The sequence below is a fragment of the Budorcas taxicolor genome, chromosome 2 (genome assembly GCF_023091745.1).
Source record: "Budorcas taxicolor isolate Tak-1 chromosome 2, Takin1.1, whole genome shotgun sequence".
NCBI classification, from domain to species: Eukaryota; Metazoa; Chordata; class Mammalia; order Artiodactyla; family Bovidae; genus Budorcas; species Budorcas taxicolor.
In genome coordinates this window covers 120,685,082-120,709,374 of record NC_068911.1, presented here as the reverse complement: position 1 = coordinate 120,709,374, position 24,293 = coordinate 120,685,082, and the positions used below count along the sequence as shown (strand labels likewise).

Below are 24,293 nucleotides of genomic sequence, written 5' to 3'. Positions count from 1 at the left end.
ATTCATCTGCAAGTAAAATTCTGGTCCAAGGCAAATCGTTAACAACGGAATGAAGAACAGGAAAGGTCTGGATTAAGATTTCTGGTATTATTCCTCCAACCCCAAACCACAACCACAAAGCCTTGTAGCTTTGTTGGGTTCCAGACTATTCCCTTAGGGATAAGTTGCCTGGGTGCATCGAGTATCCCCAGTTTGCTCCATGGGCAGGAATGTGGTAATTCAGAAGGTAGCATAAACCTAAGTGCTTGAAAAGTGCCAAAGGTTGAAGGGGTATGAAGACAGTGACAGAAATTTTTATTTGTTGCTTTCTTCATTTTTAAGTCAAGAGAAAAAATGAAGTGTATTAATGTGGTTGGTTAATCCAACCACAAACTATTACATGTAGAATGAATATAGGACAAGTTTCCCCTTACTAATTCCGTTTACTATTAGGGGAAACAGACTGCCTGAAATCGCCTACTCTGGCCAGGCAACATAGTAACCATCTGCGTGAGTTATTTGAGGACAAGAAGTTCTAGTAAGGAACACAGAACTGACTAGCCACCACCAACCAGAAGAATTTGAGAATAGTCAAAAGAGGATGCCACATGTCTTGCCACCTCCCAGAGTCCTTCTCACTGGCATCCATCTTTGCTGAATAATGCGTGTGCCACCAGGAAAGATCCTGAATCAGAGTGATGGCTAGAGATAACCAGGAAACTAATCCCATTATCATAAAACCCAAGATTGAAAGCCACATGGCAGAGCAATTCTCCTGAGTTCCCTTACCCTCTTGCTCTCCACCTGGGCACCCCTTCCCAATAAAATCTTTTGCTTTGTCAGCACATGTGTCTCTGCAGACAATTCATTTCTGATTGTTAGACAGAGCCCACTCTTGGGCCCTTGTATGGGTCCCCTCTTCCTACAACAGTACTGTATAGCGCAGGGAACTATGTCCAATATCCTGGGGTGAACCATAATGGAAAAGAATATTAGAAAATAATATATCTATGTATATCTGAGTCACTGCTGTATAACAGAGATTGGCACAACATTGTAAATCAGCAATACTTCAGTAACAAAATAAATAGATAAAGAGTTATAGGAGAAAAAAGCATCTATTGAGACAGAGAAAGAAAGACATATGGAGAGCAGAAGCTAAATTTTGGATTTCTAGGCAATTCCATCAACAAAAAGTGTCCTTGAAGCTTGGCTGTTCACATCTTTCCTGAACGGGCTTCTGACCTTCAGTATGACCTAGTGCCAAGGTATGAGGTTGGCTATGTCTCCTGAATTCCAGTAATACTGAAATTAGGGATGATCATCTTGAATAAGTTCCTATTATGGTAAGGAAAAATCTAGAAATTTTGTCTCTTCTGTTACAAATATATTTAATGATTTGATTCTTAAAAGTAAGTTATAATAATTTTTTCCAACCACACCTGACTGGTGACTAATCATATAACAATTGAGAGTAGTTACCTCAAAGACTATTTTGGTATAAATTGAATTTGCAAGCCTGAGCGACTCTAAAATATTGATGATGGCACAGGGTTAATTGAGAAACAAAGAGGACTGTTCTGTAAGTGGATACACTGTAATTTCCAGCCTGTTCAGAGCCCTTATTCATTCAATAGTTCCCTGATGAAAGGACTGATCACTGAAAATTATAATGCTGAATTCTTACTCAATTGCAAAACCTACTGTTTCCCCAACCTCACATTTCTCCAACTCAATTCATGTTTCAAGCATTGTACTTTATTGTTAAAATAGACTTAATGCCTTCAGGACAAAGAAGTTGCTCTTCATCAAGACGTATAAGATCTCCTATAAACCAGTGTCTATCAGAAGTCCTGGATTTATGGCTCACTGAATCACTCACCATCCTATTTCCAATCCAGCTTCTAGATCCTCAAAGTTGTCTGCAGATTGTTTCTTGCTTCCTTTTACTTCACATCCCTTTCTGTTAACATTTCCAGACTCCCCAGGTCTTCACTTACAGCCATAAATGAGAATTCCCTTCTTTCTAGCCTTACTTAATACAATGAAACTGAGCAGGACCCTGTGGGGCCCTTCTGGATACTCTCTGGATCTCCCATTTTGTGTTTGTAGGAAATAGATTTCATTCAGCCTCCTTGATCTTCCTATTGCTAAGAGTAGGTTCAAACAGTTGCTAATTAGGGAATGGAGGGGTTGTAGAGCCAGGTGAGGAGAGCCAAGAAACAATAGCGCAGCCCTAGGTCAGGGTCCTGGTTCCTCCTCAAGGGATACACACAACAGTATCTTTGAGCTCTTTCTCAGGAACTAAGGCCCCTGACCAAGTAAGAGGGGTAACCTCAGGCTGAGCAAGAGATTCCTGGAGCACAGCCTCTTATTTCACCACCACTCAATCAGAAGAAAGCCGCACTTGCTGCAGCCTTCACCCCAAATGCTGCCTATAAAAGCTTTTCCTCAAAAATCAGGGAGTTCAGGGTTTTTAAGAAGGAGCCACCCATTATCCTTGCTTGGCCCCAAAATAAGCCTACATTTCTCTGCTCCAAACTGTGACATTTTGTGTTTGTTTGGCCTTACTGTGAATTGGGAATTTGCATTAACAAAACCATTCTTGTAATCACATCAACTAATATTCTCTTGCCCTTAATTTTTAAGTATTTTTTTCTCCATATTATATTCCCTAAGGGTAGAAATCCAGTCTTATTAGTTAGGATAGTTCCGGATCCTAGTATAGAGCCCAACATATAGCAAGATAATAACATACAGTAGTTTTATTGAATGAATACACATATGAGCCTCAGGTGACTTGTACAAATGGTTTACTGCTTCCAGTGGGAATATTAGAAAATTAGAAAGTCTGAAGACTGGTTTAAGAGCTGAGTAGTGCTGTGGTTTACCTGCTGTCCCCCTAAATCCATATATAGAAGCCCCAATGTTACTGAATTTAGAAATAAGGCTTTTAAGAAGTAATCAAGGTTAAATAAAGTCATAAGCATAGGGTCCCAGTATGACAGGATTGATGGACCTATAACAAGAGAAAGAAAGAGATCTATCTCTTTGCAAGAATACAATAAAGAAAGACAATGTGAGCATGTATCAAAAAAGCAGCAGTCTATAAGCCAAAAAGAGGGTCCTCACTGGGAACTGAACTGGCTGATTGCTTCATCTTGGACTTTCAACCTGGCTGATTCCTTCATCTTGGACTTTTAGACTTGAACTGTGGGAACTGAATTTTTGTTGTTTAAGCTACTCAGTCTTTGGAATTTTGTTAATGGTTGACTGAGCTGATTAATACAGACAGCAAATAACAATGACATATGGTAATATATGTGTTTCAATGGTATTCTTTCTATTCTTCCCACCCTCTCCTTGCCCCACTGTGTCCATATGTAAAATAGATAGCCAGTGGGAATTTGCTATATGATGACGAAAGCTCAAACTTGGTGCTCTGTGACTACCTAGAGGGGAGTGATGGGGTGAGTAGTGGGAGGGAGTCTCAAGATGCAGGGGATATATGTATGCCTCTGGCTGATTTATGTTGATGTATGACAGAAATTAACACACTATTGTAAAGCAATTATCCTCCAATTAAAAATAAATAAAAGAAATGACAGTTTATAATTATAGTCTAAGAGATAAGAAAAGAAGAAAGCCCACCTGAAGAGGCTCTAAGAAGTGGAATAATAAGACCTGAAGTTCTCAGTGATTATCAAAGTGAAGAAACTCAGTGGTTGCTGGATGCCTTTCAAACTACTAGGGACAGACACTGAGTTTCATTTACAGATTCTGTCACTGTAATCCAACATTTTGAAAAATAGCAAAGAAACTTCAGTGAGGTGGTTCATCTGCAGAGTACTTAAGCACCTGCATAAGGGCTGAGGTCTGTTAAGTATCAGATTCCGACTGTAACCCTGTCTCAGTCAGTCTTGCTCCCGCCAACCACAAACTCCCACTGTGAATCTGGTTAACAGCTTGATGAAACTTTGCCTACTTATCCATAACTTAAAAAATAGCTCTTTTAATGATACATGACATTGTCCTTGAAATCATCGCCTATTTTTCTTAATGAAAGTTTCCATAAATCCCATGGGAACTTTGAGCCTTCTCTAATAGGGACATTGTTTGAAAAGATCTAAAAATAAAAGGCTAAAAAAAAGGCTTTTTGAAAGAGTCATTAGGGAAATTGATGAGGCCTGTTTTCTTTTCTTACTGACTCCAAGGGCTCATTACGGGAGGGGATTGAGGACAGTAAAGGGGGCCAAGGAGGAAGGGAATTAAATGATAATAGGAAGTTATGATTGTAGCCAATCTTGACCTTTTCTTCTGAAGGGACATAAAGATAAAGGGAAAGAGTTTACCAACCTTCTAAGTAAGAGGTTCCACATATTTGCAAGTTTTCTTTATCACTTGGCACCTTCTACCTCTCTTCTCCACCCACCAAAACACATGGGTACACAATCACACACACACACACACATTTGCTGGAATGTAACTTAAGGATCTTAAATTATAGACCACATATGCTTGCATTAATACCTAGAGCAAACGGACTGTGTAGGCTACCCACCTTTCCTTTGTAATGTGTCCTTAGAGATTATCTCAAGAAATATATCCAAGGTCTACTATGTGGGAGACACTGTTTCAGGAACTTAGGATAAATCTGTGGAATAGAAAAGAACGCCTGTCTTGTGGAGCCAGCCTTCTGTCGATTTCATGTGGAGTACCTTTTTCCTTCCATCTCTCAACTGTCTTGGTGGGAAACATGGTTGGCAAGGAGAAGGGGCCACAGGGCATAGTCTTTGTGGATGAAGATGCAGAGTAGCCGAAATCTGAGGAAGGAACAGCTATGGTTGAGGTCCCTGGACTATCAACATCTGGAAGCGGGGGTCCAACACTGACTCTGCCACATCAGTTAGTGATGCCTAAGTCATCATTCTTTGTGTTCCAATCCACCTAATAACTCGAACCGATGTCTATCTTCCCTACTTCAAAGGTTGCCTGTGAGCCTCAAACATGAAAATAGAAATGATTTTCTCTCAAGTGGATTGACAATTGTTCCCCAGCATCACGCTGTGTTTGCCCCCTGTTGCAACTTCTCTATCAACTTTTCAACCTCATTCACTAGTTCCCCTTTACTGAATATCTGTAATATATGCTGAGCTCTATAAGTCAATAATCTCATTTAATCTCTTTATGTGTTTTATTACTATTTTTTTATTTTATAGATAAGGAGTCCAGCTCTGAGAGTTGAAGCATTTGCCTGAGTGCATGGTTCATAGGATTTGAAGCCAACTCAATCTCATCCATAGACATGGGCTTTTTCCCCACTTCACAGTCTCTGTTTTCAAATTATATAATTCTACAAAATGATTTTTTTTCAGCACACTATGCAGGAAGTTTGCCAATTCAGTGCTTTTATATTTATATATTAGTTTATCTTTAATTCCCCGAAGAGGAAAAATAAAGCTGAAACATTCAAGAGATAAGTCAAGAGGCAGGGTTTCTCTCCCTGATTCAGCTTAACTTCTTATTTTTACACTCAAACACACTGATCCTGTTCTTTTCCTGTGGTAACCTTTTAAGCCTGTTTAAATAGTTTCTGGCTTAAATCTCCCATGCTTTTAATTTTTCATGAATTTACTTTAAGCCTTCTGATAATTCAAGTTGTTACATAAAATAGCCAATAAAATTCTTTGCACATCTGGTTTGATTTTAGTTAGCAACTTTGGGATTTGCTCTCCATGTCAAGGGAAATGGAAACAGAATACTCCAGCCCACTAGCTGAGCAGGTAATAAAAGATAATTTTAGAAACTTGGGCAGAGTTTGGGAAAAGGATTGGAGAGGAGTCAGACTGTGTGTAAGCGCTCAAGACTGACTGTTAGGCTTATGGGGTTATTAATATCACATCTACCTATTGTGAGAAAATATAAATTTCCTTTCTGAAGTCTTCCAATATTGGCAATGAAGGGAGAGTTTTCATGTAGGGAGAGGGTATTCATGTAGGTCCAGTGTTTCTCCCTTGAAACTTAACTTGCTGTGTAGAGAACTTGTTAAATACTTCTGCTCTATTAACACTTTGGGCAAATGTAGAGTCTTGAATCTCTTCTTATGTCCTGAAGCCCAGCATACTTGAGACTAAAAATTTCAAAACAGTGTTTATCCAACTGTAAAGTGCTTAAAAATCACCTAGCAGCCTTGTTGTATACTGCATGTTCTGATTCAGTAGGCCTAGATATCTTGCACTTTTAATCAGTTCCCAGTTTTCAGAGGAAAATACTACTAAAGCTCTGGAAGACCAATGGGGAAACAGTGAAGTACTTATGAAGCTAAGAAAAACATCTACAAACAATAAATGCTGGAGAGGGTGTGGAGAAAAGGGAACCCTCTTACAGTGTTGCTGGGAATGTAAATTGGTGCAGCCATTATGGAGAACAGTGTGAAAGTGAAAAAGAAAGTCACTCAGTCATGTCCAACTCTTTGGGACCCCATGGAATTTTCCAGGCCAGAATACTGGAGTGAGTAGCCTTTCCCTTCTCCAGAGGATCTTCCCAACCTTCCCAACCTTCCCAACCTGTCCCCAGGACAGAACCTAGGTCTCCTGCATTGCAGGCACATTCTTTACTGGTGGAGCCACAAGGGAAGCTCCAGAGAACAATAAGGAAGATCCTTAAAAAACTAAATATTGAACTACCATATAATCCAGTAATCCTACTCCTGGGCATATATCTAAGAAAAATCATAATTGAAAAGATAAATGCACCTCAGTGATAATTGCAGCACTATTTACAATAGCCAGGATACAGAAGCTACCTACATATCCATCAACAGAACAACAGGTAACAAATATGTGGTATATATACACAATGGACTATTACTCAGCCATAGAAAAGAACAAAATAATGTCATTTGTAGCAACATAGATAGATCTAGGGAGTATCATTCTAAGTGAAGTAAGTCAGACAATAACAAATACTGTATGATATCAATTATATGTAGAAACTAATTTAAAGCTGATACAAATGAACTTATTTACAAAGCAAAAACAGAATTATAGATCTCAAAATCTAACTTAAGGTTACCGAAGGTGAAATGTTGGGGAAGTGATAAATAAGCAGTTTGGGATTAACACACACACACACACACACACACACACACACACACACACACACACACAATTCCAAGCCAAAACCCCTAAGTCTACAGATTTTAGATTCAAGATAAAATCTTGGTGAGAAAAATCAAATGAGGAATCAATGCCCAGCAAGATGGATTCTAGATGTAACAGATGTGGGTGATGTCCATGAACAGAGTCTTTTGATCCCTGCCACTGGAGGAAAAGGCTGATGAGAACCAAGCTAGCAAAGAAGGGCGACCACAGTGAGCAACTGTGTCCTGGGAGGAGGGTAGCAGATGCTGTCTGTGTCACTTCCTGTTCTGGTGGGGACACTGCAGTGCTCTCCTGCAGAACCTGCACTGTTAACCCACTTGCTCTTTTTGGATATGATGCCACCCACACTCGTCCTCTACCAGAGATGCACATATGTCTGTAAATTGACCAGACAACATAGGTCATATTCCAGGCTATCAAGAATTTTTCAACCAAGATGTCACCATATGGAGCTAGGTTCTGGACTTTGGTCCAAACCACTGGGAAAGGAAATATTACTTTCTCTTGTGTTTGACACACTGCTAGGCTGTTTTCTTGGGATTGGTTGTGGCTAACTTGTCTCTATATGGAAAGGTCACAGTAGTGGGAGGTAAAAAAGTGACTAAGAATGACGGAGTAGGAGAGAAAAAAGCCTCCAGGACATTTTTTTTTTTTTTTTTTTTTTTGGAGTATAATTGCTTGTCAGTGTTGTGTTAGCTTCTGCTATACACAACAAAGTGAATCAACTATATGCATACATATATCTCCTCTCTATTGAGCCTCCCTCCCACCCACCATCCTACCCCTCTAAGTTATCACATAGCACACAGTTGAGCTCTCTGTGCTACAGAGCAGCTCCTGTTGGTTGTCTGTTTTACACACGGTAGTGTATAAATGTCAATTCTAATTTCCAAATCCATCCTACCTTCCCCTTCCTCTTATGTGCCTACATGTCCTTTCTCTACCTCTGCATCTCTATTTCTGCCTTGCAAATAAGTTCATTTGTGCCACTGTTCTAGATTCCACATGTATGTGTTAATATACCATATTTGTTTTTCTCTTTATGGCTTACTTTATTCTGTATGACAGACTCTAATTCCATCCACATCACTACTCCAGGTCACATTTTAATTTCTGTATCCAGGGTTACCTGGAACTGGTATAGTTTGAAATTATCAGCTGGGTAAATCAATCATGTTTCATCTTTTATTAAACCATTGGAGTTGAGGTTCTGTCTAATTCAATCTCATGTTGTCTGACTAATAAAAGGTATTAAAAAGACAGAGCTAAATACAAGAAAGAGGAGGCACTGCAGGGGAGTGAAAAATGCATTTGAGTAAAACCAAAAATGAGGCCTGATTAAAAGAGCATGTAGGAACCTCCAGCAAGTACATGTGTAGGCAATTATATAATAAACTCTATGGAACACAGATAAAAATATATCTCTTTTTTAAAATCCCAAAAGATGATACAATTTATAAAAATAGTGTTTGGGAGCTTTGTCTTCAAGCCTCCTAAGCCCCTAACTAACAACTTACAGAAAATAGTTAATGACTTCTGGCTATTTTTTATTCTTTCTTTAATTCTATGCACCTAGAATTCTATCTTTCTGGAGCTGTACCCGGGTTGAAAGTGAAAAAGTGAAAGTTGCTCAGTCATGTCCAACTCTTTGCAATCCCACAGACTATAGTCCATGGAACTCTCCAGAACAGAATACTGCAGTGGGGACCCTTTCCCTTCTCCAGGGTATTTTCCCAACCCAGGGATCAAATCCAGATCTCCTGCATTGCAAACAGATTCTTTACCAGCTGAACCACCAGGGAAGCCCGTACCCAGGTTAAGCGTCCTTTTTAGCATAACTCTTGTTTACTGCCCACTCCATCTGACTTTAGTTCATTTGCCTACCTCTCCCAGAGGGCTCCTTGGAAGCTAGGGTTGTCCTTTCTCTCCATGAACCCCAATGCCTTACACGGAGTCAGTGCACAACAAAGGGAAAGTTGAATGAGTGAATGAATGACTGAAGTCATCTTCAAAAAACACCTGGGACACATTAATACCTTTGGAAATACAGAAAGCAAGTTGTGTCTGAATATTCTTTTTTATACATAATTTTATTTATTTTTGGCTGTGCTGGGTCTTTACTGCTGTGAGGGCCTTTCTTTACTTGCAGAAAGCAAAGGCTATTCTCTAGGTGCAGTGTGAGGGCTTCTCATTGCTGGGATTTCGCTTGCGGTGGAGCACAAGTTCTAGGACACCCATGCTAAAGTATTTTTGGTACATGGGCTCAGTAGTTGTGGCTCTCAGGCTCTAGAGCACAGGCTCAATAGCTATGGCACATGGGCTTATTTGCTTCTTGGCATGTGGATCTTCCCAGATCAGGGATCAAACCACTGTCTCCTGCATTGGCAGGCAGATTGTTTATCACTGAGCCTCCAGGGAAACCCCTGAGCATTCAGAGAGAGGTAAGAACTGAGAGATGCCATGATCCCTTTTTGATTGATAATAGTTTCTTCTCTATTTTCTGCTAATTATTCTTGCTTCCTGCCAAAGTATTCTCCATACTGTAGCCAGAATGTTGTTTTTAAATGGGGGATCTCCACTTAACATCTTTTGACAGCTCTCCAGTTCTCTCAGAATTCACCATGGCCATCAGGAACCTGAAGGATCTGGCTGCTTCTTACCTGACTCCTCTAACAAATGCAGTTTTAATGAGCTCCTCTTAATGTAGTGATTTCACTTAGTCTGTTCTGTCTCTGGGTCTGCTTTTCCATTTTTCTCTCCATGATTACTCCTTCTTACAGGTCAGACTTGGCTTAAATGCCACCACTTCAGAGAGGACTTTCTTGGTCCTTCTGCTGAGGTCAAGCACTCTCATTGACCATTATTTCCAACACTTAGCATAGTTCTGGAGCAGCTAGAACTCACTATGAAGATGGATGTTATGAGGTTGAGGAGGAGGGGATGAGGCAGAGGGGCATGAGGAGGAGGGGGTTGATGTTGGTGGTGGTGATGTTGATGGTGATGGTGATGTTGGTGATAACAATTGTGGTGATGGTGTTGATGATGACAGTGATAGTGATAGTGGTGATGGTGTTGATGATGATGGCGATGATGGTGGTGATAATGATGGTGATGATCTGGAAATGTGAGTTAGGTCGTGTCTCTTCATGCTAAAACAATTGAGCTCTAAGAAGATGTAGCCATTTTCAGTTTCTTTCAGATCTCCCACATATTTAGGGCCATGAATAGCTGAAGACTACAATTCACTTTAAAATGTTGATATTTTATAGAAATGGGCAAAAGTAGTGTTTTTGGCAACTGTTTCTAAGTTGAACACCTGTCTTTATTATTTTGACCTACATCAACAGCTGCAAGGTTGATGTTTAGCCTTTGAAGTAAGGGTCAGATATTCCTGAGACTGTGTTGTGGGTGAACAGCTGCTTCATCTGTCTGCCACAAACATCTGCACAAAAGTTTGTAATGTGGAACCAGCTAATTTTGAAAATCACCACTTAGAAAATGTGTGCTGTGACTGAATGCATAGATTTACATGTATATCCTCCAGACCATCTGGCTGTGTGTCCAAACAGGCACTGGCCACTCTGAGTTGATTCTGGGAAGTGACGTTAGGTCTCTGTATCTCTCTTCCCCACATGCTGGTACATGATACTGCAGGCCTTGAACTCAGTGACAAAACAGATCTCCCAAATGTTCACAAGAGGGAAGGAGGGTATTTCAACAACACAGGAGAAATTGCTAGAAAACGTAATTCATGGTGACCTGCAATTAATACAAGAAGCTATATTTACTGAGAGGAGGAAAAATAGGTGGGTATGTGTACTTTTGGGGCTTCTCAAGTGGTGCTAGTGATAAAGAAACCACCTACCAATGCAGGACATGTAAGAGATGTGGGTTCGATTCCTGGGTTGGGAAGATCCCCTGGAGGAGGGCATGGCAACCTACTCCAATATTCTTGCCTGGAGAATCCCATGGACGAGAAGCCTGTCGGGCTACAGTCTATAGTTTTGCACAGAGTTGGACATGATTGAAGTGACTTAGCACACTTGCATACCTATACCTTTATGTAGAAGGGGATCAAATACACGGAGTCAGGATGCAAAAAACAAAACAAAACAGAGCAACAAATAATTCAATTCCTAGGGAGAAGCTCTGAACACTGGAAGATGCAATCAAGGCCAGAGATCAGGAGATGAGGCATATTTCTCAAAGGGCAAAGGAAGAACTTGCTAGAGTTAACTATGTTCTAAGCTAAATATTTCTTCCAGCATACTTTGCTTGCCTAGAACTGCTTTGGTGGAGAGAAGGATTGAATTAACACATTAAGAAAATGAGCATTAAATGCAAAACAGAGCAAAGGACTAAAGAAATCATGCTTTATTATTATTATTTTAATTTTTTCTATTATTATTTTCCTTAACAGAAAATACAGTGTTTCCTACATACAAATCTTCAAGTTGTGAACTTTCAAAGATGTGAACATGGGTTCACATGTCCAATCACATAAACTAATTCACTTGTCTCATGTTCGTTGTCACATGTGTATATTCTCCACAAGTTGTGTTTTTATGCACTTTATTGTACAATACTATATACAGTTCAGTAGTTCAGTATCTTTACTTCAAGCCCAGGATGTCCAGAAGCAGGTTTAAAAGCAGTGGTGATATAGCTGATACAGTTCTACTCAGACATCACTGGATTATTTTTACAATAGGGTATATTGAATCCAGTAAGCAACCACAGTCTGTGCCATCGGAGTCAGGTGTGAATGAAATTACAGCTTGCCCTCCATCTCCTATCGCTGGTGATCTTTCAGCTCTATCATCTCTCACCTCCCTTCCCTCTTCCAGTCAGTAATTCTTCTTGCCTGTTCACCTGATGCCAGCCCCTTTATGCCAGCTGTTGTATACCATACCACTGTTCTTTTCAAGGTACTGCACTGTAAGATTTAAAACATTTTCTTTATTCTTTTGTGTTTGCTTTTTATGTGTGTAAAAAGTACTAGAAACCTATTACAGTACCGTAATATATAGCTGATTGTGTTTGTTGAGTACCTAGGCTAACTCTGTTGGACTTATGAACAAATAGGACTTATGAAAGCACTCTCAGAATAGAACTCATTCAAATATAGGAGACTTGATGTAGTCTACTTTAGCAAAAGTTTTCCCTGAAGCAATTGCCTCTTCTGGGTGTCATCTCCCAAATAATTTGAATTGATGTGCTTAAGGAAGATCCAGAAATTAGTCCCCAAAGAGATTGGAGACAAAATCAAAAAGTCAGGATCATCACTCTAGGCCTGATAACTTACTGTGAGCCAGGATGGGATGGAAAATGGTGTTTAAATAGAAAATCCTGAGAATAAGGCTTGTGGATGCTCCCAATGAGTGTGATATGAATGGGTGTGATGCTCGCTTTCACCAGGCAGTGTGTGGGTATGCCAGGCAGAACCAAAGGTAGTAAGCCAAGCTAAGTGGGATAATCTAATAAGGCAATTATTATTATGCAATAAGAAAAAGATCTTTTTTTTTCCAAAATAATATGAATAAAACTTTATAGGAGGAGAACCAATGATACCACACTATACATAAATCTTTCATTAATGATTTCCTTTCAAATATCCAGGATCTATATGAAGAGAGGATAAAGACTAGAAATCAAGTGTGACAGATGAGGGCAAAATGAACAGAGCAATGTTAGGACACAAATTGCAAAAGGCATGAGAGTTTAAGAGGGTGATCAATTCTGTACTTTATTTAGCAAACACAGGCTGTCTGGATTTTGGAGATTATATAGTGCCTCGGCAAAGAAAATAAAGACTCAGAGACTATCAATTGCAAGTGTTACCTAGTCCATCATCAGGGCAAAAGAGCTAATGGTTGTAGTAATTACAAACTGATGTCCTGTAAAACAAGCAATGCCTAATCACATGATTGCTAAATCACAAGCTGGAGAAGAAACAAGTGTGCCCTTAGACAGTGCAACTTTTCCAGAGCAGCTCATTTTGTTGAGAAAAATGCAATTTTTTTCTTTTATTTTTCATTTTTCACCCTGACAAAGATATTTGTATTTGAAGGTACATTTGTCTCCAAAGCAGAAATCTGTTCTGGATAGAACCCCTGGATTCTGTAGTCCTGTAACTCAGTCTGATGGATAAGTACGCTTGCTTGTAGTTTTTCAAGGTTAAGACTGCAGGAGAGTCTAGCCCTTTGGCCCTCTGATCACCTTTATAGAATCAGCTGGAGAACCTGCTTGCAGAGAGCTGCTGTCTGCCCTCAGGCCAAATGTGTTAGTAAGTCCTGGCAGCAGGCAGTGCATTGAAAGAAGGCAGGGGAGTTCCTGGCAGTAGTTAACTTGAATCTTCAGTCTTCAGGATGAATTCAAAGTCCTGCGTGTGGCCTACCTCCTGTCTGCTCGTCTTCCTTTCCCACTGTTGTCTCCTCTGCATTCAGCTTGAAGCCCTCCTGACCTTCTTTCACTATAGTGTAAGTCCCCTACATATGAATGAGTTTGATTCTGAGATCTTGTTTCTAAGTCCAGTTTTTTTTTGTAAGTCCAACAAAGTTAGCCTAGATACCCAACTAAAACACTTGGCTATACAGCACTGTACTGTAATAGGTTTATAATACTTTTCATACAAATAATACACACACACACACACACACACACACACACACACAACACAAAAAGAAAACATGTTTAATCTTGTAGTACAGTACCTTCCTGATGGCTCAGATGGTAAAGTGTCTGCCTACAATGTGGAAGACCAGGGTTTGATCCCTGGGTTGGGAAGATCCCCTGGAGAAGGATATGGCAACACACTCCAGTATTCTTGCCTGGAAAATTCCATGGACTGAAGAGCCTGGTAAGCTGCAGTTCATGGGGTTGCAAAGAGTCGGACACGACAGCAACTTCACTTCACAGTACCTTAAAAGGTACAGTAGTACCAGCTATGTAACTGGTGCTTTTACACTTGCTTCCAGACATCCTGGGCTTGAAATAAAGATACTGTGCTACTGTACTCTACACAGTACTGTACAGTAAACAACACAAAAGCACAACTGCTTGTAGAGGATGCACACATGTGATAATGTACGCCAGACGTGAACTAACGTTATGTGATTTGACATGCAAGTGCATGTTCACATCTATGAATGTTTGTCTGTAGAAGACTTACTATTAATGCTCCTTCCTCCTTGCCTTCTCTGATCTCTGCTCTGACTGTCCCAGTCTCCTCTCTCCACATGGATCATTCCCACCCATTGCTAACATATCAACCTGGATATTTCTTGTTTCAGGAGATCCTTTCTAGCCCACAGACTAGGCAGGGGGATTCTGCTATTGGATCACTTCACATTTGTAACTCTGTTGTAATGATCTGTCTTTCTTGTAGTTATCTATCTTTATCAATGCAAGAATATTTGGGCCCAATGATATCATTTGGAGAATAAGAAAACAATTTGTGTGTGTAAAATAAAATACTACAAAAATTAGTGCTATGAAAACCAAGTGTATATTGATGAAGGTATTATGTGCAAGGAAAATCTCAGTGGAGAAGGTATTGCTAAGAGAGCTCAGTAGAAAGCAATTAGGAAGCCATAGAGGAAGTGTGACTTATGCTCACCTCAGCCCAGATACAATCTGATCTTTTGACCGCATTATCTTAATGCAGGGGTTTCCCATGTGGTGCAGTGGTAAAGAATCTTCCTGCTAATGCAGGAGATGCAAGAAACATGGGTTCAATCCCTGATGTGAAACAGCAACCCACTCCAGTATTCTTGTCTGGGAAATCCCATGGACAGAGGAGCCTGGTGGGCTACAATCCATGGGATAACAAAGAGTTGAACATGACTGTTCAAGCACACACACATTGTCTTAATGTAGACATCCCAAACAGCTGCGCATGTCCTAGAAACTCAAGATACTTACCAGTCCCTTATTCTAAATAACTTGTGACAGTCTATCCCTTAAGGAAATACTTCCTTTTTGTATCAGAGCCAAGCATAATTCTTGCAAGACTTTAACAACCCTATATAAAATCTTTGCTTTTATAAGCCCCTAACTCTTTTCTCTTTCCTGAAATATTTTTTTTTTTTGTTTTACCTGACTCTGTGTTTCCCAAATTGCAGTTCCTAAGACCCCCAGCTCTTTGTTCTTTGCAGCCTTGATATTAATTATTGTTCAATATTTCTCAGTCATAAAGCCAGAATGAATTATGACTTTGATACCTCACTTCTCAGAGAAAGTTGAAATTAACATTTAATCATGGATGTGAAAGCAGTTTTGAAAGGGTAAACTGATTTGCAAATAATGTGGCACAGAGGGCTTGAAGGAGGAAACAGGCATAACAAGCTCCATTTTGAAAGCAGGACTGCATCTTGGGCCTGACTGGACTTTGAGCTATAAGCCTGGTATCTATGGAAACAACATACCAACTGGAAAACCAGGCCCCCCAGATGGAAGAGCCCCAGGGCCCATACCTAGATTCTCCATTGCCTAAAAGAATACCCTAATTATCTGTGTAACCAAATAGAATCATAAATTCTATTGTGCTTAGTGGGGTATGACCCCAGGCCTATTGATAATTGTCCACTGTTAACTACCTAGGCTTAAGGCATATGAATGATGGGTTAACTCTGATTGTATCTTTCTCTTCCTTTGTTCAGACTAGTTTCAAGGAATTTGGGGAGGTGGGTTTGAGCAAGTACACTTAGGGTATATAAGGTTTTCACAAAAACTGGTCAAGGTCCTTGGCTAAGAGGAGACTCTGCCTTGGGACCGCCAGTGTAATAAACTGCACTCCACTATCTGCATTGTCCTTCTGAGTGAGTTTGTTTCCCTGAATGGGTGGCTACAACAGGCTAATGCATTCCCCTAAATTACCTAGACACCCTTGAATTTAAACTTGGGCTATCAAACTAGTTCCAATAAACAGACCTATCTGGAAGTGATGTGTTTCATTCACGGACCAAGATAGAGGCTAGTGGAAAGAGTGTTAGCTGCTCAGTCACATTTGACTTTTTGTGACCCCATGGACTAGGACCCTCCAGGCTTCTTTGTCCATAGAATTCTCTAGGAAAGAATACTGGAGTAGATTGTCATTTCTTTCTCCTTGCCATTTCTTCCCAAGGGTCAAACCCTGGTCTCTCACATGGCAGGAGGATTCTTTACCGTCTGAGCCACCAGGGAGGCCATTCATCCAGGTGGCAAAGCTGGAAGGGGATGAGGGGAATCTGCACCATCCACACCCAACTATATATAGTGTGAAAAACACAATGTTGTGGGCTTCCCAGTTGGTGCTAGTGGTAAAGAACCCACCTTCAGAAGACATAGGAGATGTGAGTTCAATCCCTGGGTTGGGAAGATCCCCTGGAGGAGGGCATGGCAACCTACTCCAATATTCTTGTCTGGAGAATTGCATGGACAGAGGAGGCCTGGCAGGCTATACTCCATAGGGTCTCAAAGAGCTGAACAGGACTGAAGGACTTAGTATTCACACAAGGCTGAATTTTACATTGAGATTTCACAAGCATGTCTTTTGTGAGCAGTTAGTATTAGTAATTACTTAGATGAAGTGGAGAGCTTGTACAAAAAGAAACAAAAAAAGAAATAATGAGACAGAAGGTTAAGTAATAACTGTATGTTTTTGGCCAGGTTTGTGCTCACTTTGGCAGCATACATACTAAAATTGGAATGATACAGAGAAGATTAGCATGACCCTGCGCTGGAGAAGGGAATGGCAAACCACTTCAGTATTCTTTCCTTGAGAGCCCCATGAACAGTATGAAAAGGCAAAATGATAGGATACTGAAAGAGGAACTCCCCAGGTCGGTAGGTGCCCAATATGCTACTGGAGATCAGTGGAGAAATAACTCCAGAAAGAATGAAGGGATGAAGCCAAAGCAAAAACAATATCCAGTTGTGGATGTGACTGGTAATAGAAGCAAGGTCCGATACTGTAAAGAGCAATATTGCATAGGAACCTGGAATGTCAGGTCCATGGATCAAGGCAAATTGGAAGTGGTCAAACAAGAGATGACAAGAGTGAACGCTGACATTCTAGGAGTCAGTGAACTAAAATGGACTGGAATGGGCGAATTTAACTCAGATGACCATTATATCTACTACTGCGGGCAGGAATCCCTCAGAAGAAATGGAGTAGCCATCATGGTCAACAAAAGAGTCTGAAATGCAGTACTTTGATGCAGTCTCAAAAGTGACAGAATGATCTCTGTTCGTTTCCAAGGCAAATCATTCAATATCACAGTAATCCAAGTCTATGCCCCAACCAGTAATGCTGAAGAAGCTGAAGTTGAACGATTCCATAAAGACCTACAAGACCTTTTAGAGCTAACATCCAAAAAAGATGTCCTTTTCATTATAGGGGACTGGAATGCAAAAGTAGGAATTCAAGAAACACCTGGAGTAATAGGCAAATTTGGCCTTGGAATACAGAATGAAGCAGGGCAAAGACTAATAGAGTTTTGCAAAGAAAATGCACTGGTCATAGCAAACACCCTCTTCCAACAACACAAGAGAAGACTCTACACATGGACATCACTAGATGGTCAACACCGAAATCAGATTGATTATATTCTCTGCAGCCAAAGATGGAGAAGCTCTATACAGTCAACAATATATACAGACAGCTCTGTACAGACACAGTCACAGCTGACTGTCACTCAGATCATGAACCCCTTATTGCCAAATTCAGACTGAAATTGAAGAAAGTAGGGAAAACCACTAGACCATTCAGGTGTGACCTAAATCAAATCCCTTATGATTACACAGTGGAAGTGAGAAATAGATATAAGGGACTAGATCTGATAGATAGAGTGCCTGATGAACTATGGGTGGAGGTTCATGACATTGTAAAGGAAACAGAGATCAAGACCATCCCCATTGAAAAGAAATGCAAAAAAGCAAAATGGCTGTCTAGGGAGGCCTTACAAATAGCTGTGAAAAGAAGAGAAGTGAAAAGCAAAGGAGAAAAGGAAAGATATAAGCATCTGAATGCAGAGTTCCAAAGAATAGCAAAAAGAGATAAGAAAGCCTTCCTCAGCAATCCATGCAAAGAAATAGAGGAAAACAACAGAATGAGAAAGACTAGAGATCTCTTCAAGAAAATTAGAGATACCAAGAGAATATTTCATGCAAAGAAGGACTCGATAAAGAACAGAAATGGTATGGACCTAACAGAAGCAGAAGATAGTAAGAAGAGACAGCAAGAATACACAGAACGCTACAAAAAAGATCTTCATGGCCAAGATAATCACGATAGTGTGATCACTCACCTAGTGCCAGACATCCTGAAATGTGAAGTCAAGTGGGCCTTAGAAAGCATCACTATGAACAAAGCTAGTGGAGGTGATGGAATTCCAGTTGAGCTATTTCAAATCCTGAAAGATGATGCTGTGAAAGTACTGCACTCAATATGTCAGCAAATTTGGAAAACTCAGCAGTGGCCACAGGACTGGAAAAGGTCAGTTTCATTCCAATCCCAAAGAAAGACAATGCCAAGGAATGCTCAAACTATCGCACTTTTGCACTCATCTCACACGTTAGTAAAGTAATGATTAGAATTCTCCAAGCCAGGCTTCAGCAATACGTGAACCGTGAACTTCCTGATGTTCAAGCTGGTTTTAGAAAAGGCAGAGGAACCAGAGATCAAATTGCCAACATCTGCTGGATCATCGAAAAAGCAAGAGAGTTCCAGAAAAACATCTATTTCTGCTTTATTGACTATGCCAAATCCTTTGACTGTGTGGAAATAAACTGTGGAAAATTCTGAAAGAGATGGGAATACCAGACCTCCGGACATGACTCTTGAGAAACCTGTATGCAGGTCAGGAAGCAACAGTTAGAACTGGACATGGAACAACAGACTGGTTCCAAATAGGAAAAGGAGTACATTAAGGCTGTATATTGTCACCCTGATTATTTGACTTCTATGCAGGGTACCTCATGAGAAATGCTGTGCATGAAGAAGCACAAGCTGGAATCAAGATTTCTGGGAAAAATATCAATAACCTCAGATATGCAGATGATACCACCCTTATGGCAGAAAGTGAAGAGGAACTAAAAAGCCTCTTGATGAAAGTGAAAGAGGAGAGTGAACAAGTTGGCTTAAAGCTCAATATTCAGAAAACAAAGATCATGACATCTGGTCCCATCACTTCATTGGAAATAGATGGGGAAACAGGGGAAACAGTGTCAGACTTTATTTTGGGGGGCTTCAAAATCACTGAGGATGGTGATTGCAGCCATGAAATTAAAAGACATTTACTCCTTGGAAGAAAAGTTATGACCAACCTAGATAGCATATTGAAAAGCAGAGACATTACTTTGCCAACAAAGGTCCATCTAGTCAAGGCTATGGTTTTTCCAGTGGTCATACACGGATGTGAGAGTTGGACTGTAAAGAAAGCTGAGTGCCAAAGAATTGATGCTTTTGAACTGTGGTGTTGGAGAAGACTCTTGAAAGTCCCATGAACTGCAAGGAGATCCAACCAGTTCATTCTGAAGGAGATCAGCCCTGGGATTTCTTTGGAGGAAATGATGCTAAAGCTGAAACTCCAGTACTTTGGCCACCTCATGTGAAGAGTTGACTCATTGGAAAAGACTCTGATGCTGGGAGGGATTGGGGCAGGAGTAGGAGGAGACGACAGAGGATGAGATGGCTGGATGGTATCACTGACTCAATGGACGTGAGTTTGAGTGAACTCTGGGAATTAGTGATGGACAGGGAGACCTGGCGTGCTGCGATTCATGGGATCACAAAGAGTCGGACATGACTGAGCTACTGAATTGAACTGAACTGGCCAGGTTTAGTGGTTCTTTGCTGGGATGGGGTAGAGTCTGATATTGGAAGTAGGAAGGAGGGGAATCTATGTTTGGCCACCCTGAAACATTTAGTGATATCATTAACTTGGAGGGCAACCATATGCACAGTGAACTTAAGGGAAGAAGCTGGAAATCAGAATGTGAGAAATGTGTATTGGCTATGTTTTTTGAACTTTAGAAGAAAGAGTTGAGCTCAGCAAAGGATCCGCCAGTTGACATGCAGAAACACAAGGATTTGAGAGCTTAGAGAAATTTGAGGTCTTGAGCATTGGGAAAAAACAAAACAAAACAAAACTCTGAGCTCCTAGAAACACAAAAGACTTTGAGCAACAAAGGTCTGGTAAATTCTGAGTTAGATAATGCAACCCAAAGCAAAGATCAGATTAAAGATGCACCATTTTAATGTATTTTTTCCCAATAGGTATTTGCTATGGAGTTGCATGAGAAAAGGTTGGAGAATAAGACTGATGAGATAGAAGATAAACATTTTGGAAAAAACTTTGAGTGGTATGGTTACTGGCACACAGAACCAAGTGGAAATATATTGGTAAGAAATCCTCCAGTTTTTGAGGCAAATATACATATGTAATATCAATGCAGATGGTGACTGAAGTCATGAAATTAAAAGACACTTGATCCTTGGAAGAACAGTTATGACAAACCTAGAGAGCATATTAAAAAGCAGAGACATTAGTTTTCCAACAAATATCCATCTAGTCAAGGCTATTGTTTTTCCAGGAGTCATGTGTGGATTTGAGAGTTGGACTATAGAGAAAGTTGAGCCTGAAGAATTGATGCTTTTGAACTGTGGTGTTGGAGAAGATTCTTGAGAGTCCCTTGGACAGCAAGAAGATCCAACCAGTCCATCCTAAAGGAAATCAGTCCTGAATATTCATTGGAAAAACTGATGCTGAAACTCCAATACTTTGGCCACCTGATGGGAAGAACTGACTCATTTGAAAAGACCTGATGCTGGGAAGATTTGAAGGAGGGAGGAGAAGGGGATGATAGAGGATGAGATGGTTGGATGGCCTCACCAACTCAATGAATGTGAGTTTGGGTAAACTCTGGGAGTTGGTGATGGACAGGGAGGCCTGGCTCGCTGCTGTCCATGGGGTCGCAAAGAGTTGGACACGACTGAGTAAATGAACTGAACTGATAAATATGTAAACATAAATATATCATGGATTTGGAGCAAAAATATCATACCTTTTTAATATTTGTTCCTGAAAACAGTCCTTTTAGCCCCAAGTTTCTGTGAACTGGAGGTGAGATAAGCAAGCTGGGTAGACCCCCACATGGTTATTTCCCCTGATGTTCATTTCCTCTGATGTTAGGGAAGACCATAGTAAAAGAAGAACCTTCCAGAGAGGAGTCCAAGTGTCCTGAAGACCATAAAGGAGGTGCCTTCAGGGAGCAAATCAAGCCCCTACCCTCCAGGGTAAGAGGATCTGGAGCATTTTTTAAACAGGATTGCAGAGTGGCAACAAGTCAGTGACTGTGTGGGGTCTGTCATCTCCCCTACCCTTTCCTGGGGTTTCCTGGGTGACACCAGTGGTAAAGAATCTGCCTATCAATGCAGCAGATGCAAGACACGTGGCTTTGATCCCTGGGTTGAGAAGATCCCCAGGTGTAGGAAATGGCAACTCACTCCACTATTCTTGCCTGAAAAATTCCATGGAGAGAGGAGCCTGACTGGCTACAGTTTATGGGATCACAAAGAGTAGGACACAATGACCATGCAGGCATGCATGCTATGCTTTCCCTCTCTGAAAGGCAATGCCTGTTGTGGTTATTTTGTTACTGTCTTGCCTTTGCATATTGGATGTATATGTGTATGGGGTTGAGGAGGATATTTCATAGAGGGGATGAAACTTTCATTATTTTTTAATTTGAAATATTTATACCAAGAGAAACCACATCCAGCCATTATGGAGATGCTACCACACAGTGGGACTTGGAAGTAGATATAATGACTAGATGAGATTTTGGAATACCTTTCTACAGGAGGAGTGTTGTTGTTGAAAGCTTGGCCTCTCTGTACACCAGTGCTGAATCAAATCTCAGGGTCAGAATTTTGAGTGAAGTAGAAAAGGTTGGCTTTAATGTCTTGACAGACAAAGGGAGATATACCAAGCTTCTGCTTTGAAAAACTATCTGTCCCAATTCAGGAAGATTTGATGAAGTTTTTATAACAATGTTCCAATGGTGGGGTCTCTGACAAGAGACCTGCACTCTCTTCATCTTATCTCAGATGGTTGGTTTCCTAATCTTGATGAACATCTCTGGTCCTTTTAATTTTGCTTCAGGTGGTTTTCTTGGCTGCTCCTCCTTTAATTAGCAACTGTTCAAATCTGCCCTTTGGAACTCCAGGAAGGTCTTGAAGGCTGAATTCTTGCCTACATGAATTGGGGAGACAAAGGCCTCTATGCCTGGGAGTCCCATAGGGCCCTGCTTGATTTCCGTATAACTTCAGTGTGTGGAGAGTCAGGAGAAGGTGAGACTGTAGGTATGTGGGTGAGTGGGTGTGGCAGATATGGGGTGACAGAACGGGTGATGGTGACAGAGACAGTGTTCATCACAGTCTGTGTCCTTCACTATCCTCATTCATGACACCAGATCAGTCCAGTGGACTGTTAGAATATTCATTTTGTGCTGTTTTTGGCCAGCTAAGAACCAATGTGCATGCCTTTTCCATTTTGTTTTCTTTTCCAATGAAACTACACAGAATGCTTGTTCAAAATGGCATACAAAATGGCGGATGGTCACATGATTCCTTCTGAGCTGACTTGAGAAATAAATCTTTGTGGCATTAAACCACTGAGATGTCAAGGGTATTTTTCTATTGTGGCCAGCTAGCACTATTTTGACAAATGGAATGGGAAAAAAAAAAAAAAAAAATGTGCCCCAGGACTTCCCTAGTGGTCCAGTGGTTAGAACTCTGAGCTTCCAACTGCATGAGGCACAGGTTTTGAACTGTGATGTCAGAGAAGTCTCCTGAGAGTCCCTTTGACTGCAAGGAAATCCAACCAGTCCATTCTAAAGGAGATCAGCCCTAGGTGTTCTTTGGAAGGAATGATGCTAAAGCTGAAACTCCAATACTTTGGCCACCTCATGCGAAGAGTTGACTCATTGGAAAACACTCTGATGCTGGGAGGGATTGGGGGCAGGAGGAAAAGGGGACGACAGAGGATGAGATGGCTGGATGGCATCACCGACTTGATGGACGTGAGTTTGAGTGAACTCCGGGAGTTGGTGATGAACAGGGAGGCCTGGCGTGCTGCGATTCATGGGGTCGCAAAGAGTTGGACATGACAGCGACTGAACTGAACTGAGGGGAACAAAGATCCAACATTCCACACAGTGCAGTAAAAAAAAAAAAAAAAAAAGTGCCCTAACATTATGATCAAATGAAGACTAGCCTGTATGCTATGAACAAAACCATATAAAACACACATGGAGAAAAGGCAGAAATAGAATAGACTACAGCAACAATAGGGTGGAAAGGTGGGATAAAAAGAGATAAAGTTTTTTAAAACTTTTCTCTTTTGAATTTACAAACATAACATAGTACTTAGGAGAGGATTATCCACAAATTGTAGTTACTTTTGGATTGCCTATAGGATTCCTTTAATTGCTCACTTCTTGCTGCACAAGATTGCCTCCTCCAAAGAGGCTGTGGCAAAATCAATCAAAATCAAGATGGTGGTAACTACTGACATAGGGACAATCAGAAGGAAAATGAACTCATTTCTGAAATAATAATGCACTTGAAGAAAATTGTCAGAAAGGCTCTATTATACACTGCAGTTTACAAGGCTGAAGTTGAGTCCTTGCATGGTAGACCTGCACCCTCCCTCTACATTTTACCATGGGTCCCATGTCAAAGACCCACCCCCACCTTGTCCAGGGATGAGCACCTGAGATAGAAACTCGACAGAGAATCACATTCTTCTCAACAAAAGGCAATCCAGAATGATCTGCGCAACTACTGAAAATAAATAAGAAACTGAGGATCATGTTCAATTCTCTGGCTTTCTGAGAAGCTCAGACTTCAAATTCAATATAGTCAAAGAATATATCACTCTGAGACACACAACTGTGGCATACACATCAGAGGCACAGTATGAGTGAGGTTCTTTATTCTCTTACAGAAAAATGAATAGGCTGTCAAGATCACAACACTTTATTCTAGAAAATTCCAGCACATGTCCTTAGCCCTTAGCAGAAGATTCAAATGCTGACCCAAGATCTACAATTTCTAGAGGCATTTTATCCTCTTTCTCTATATCCTGATATTATATCCCCATTTTT

At 40.6% G+C, this 24,293-nt stretch overlaps 1 protein-coding gene and 1 non-coding gene across 2 annotated transcripts in view; one reads left to right on the top strand and one right to left on the bottom strand.

Moving 5' to 3' along the window:
- The window catches only part of CNTNAP5 (contactin associated protein family member 5), a 1,081,620-nt gene that overhangs the window by 711,698 nt on the left and 345,629 nt on the right, over positions 1 to 24,293 (bottom strand). The gene's annotated exons all lie outside the window — the stretch shown is intronic.
- LOC128044025 (U6 spliceosomal RNA) lies at positions 16,795 to 16,896 on the top strand. Its single transcript, XR_008199013.1, has one exon. It is a non-coding gene; the product is annotated as a U6 spliceosomal RNA (small nuclear RNA).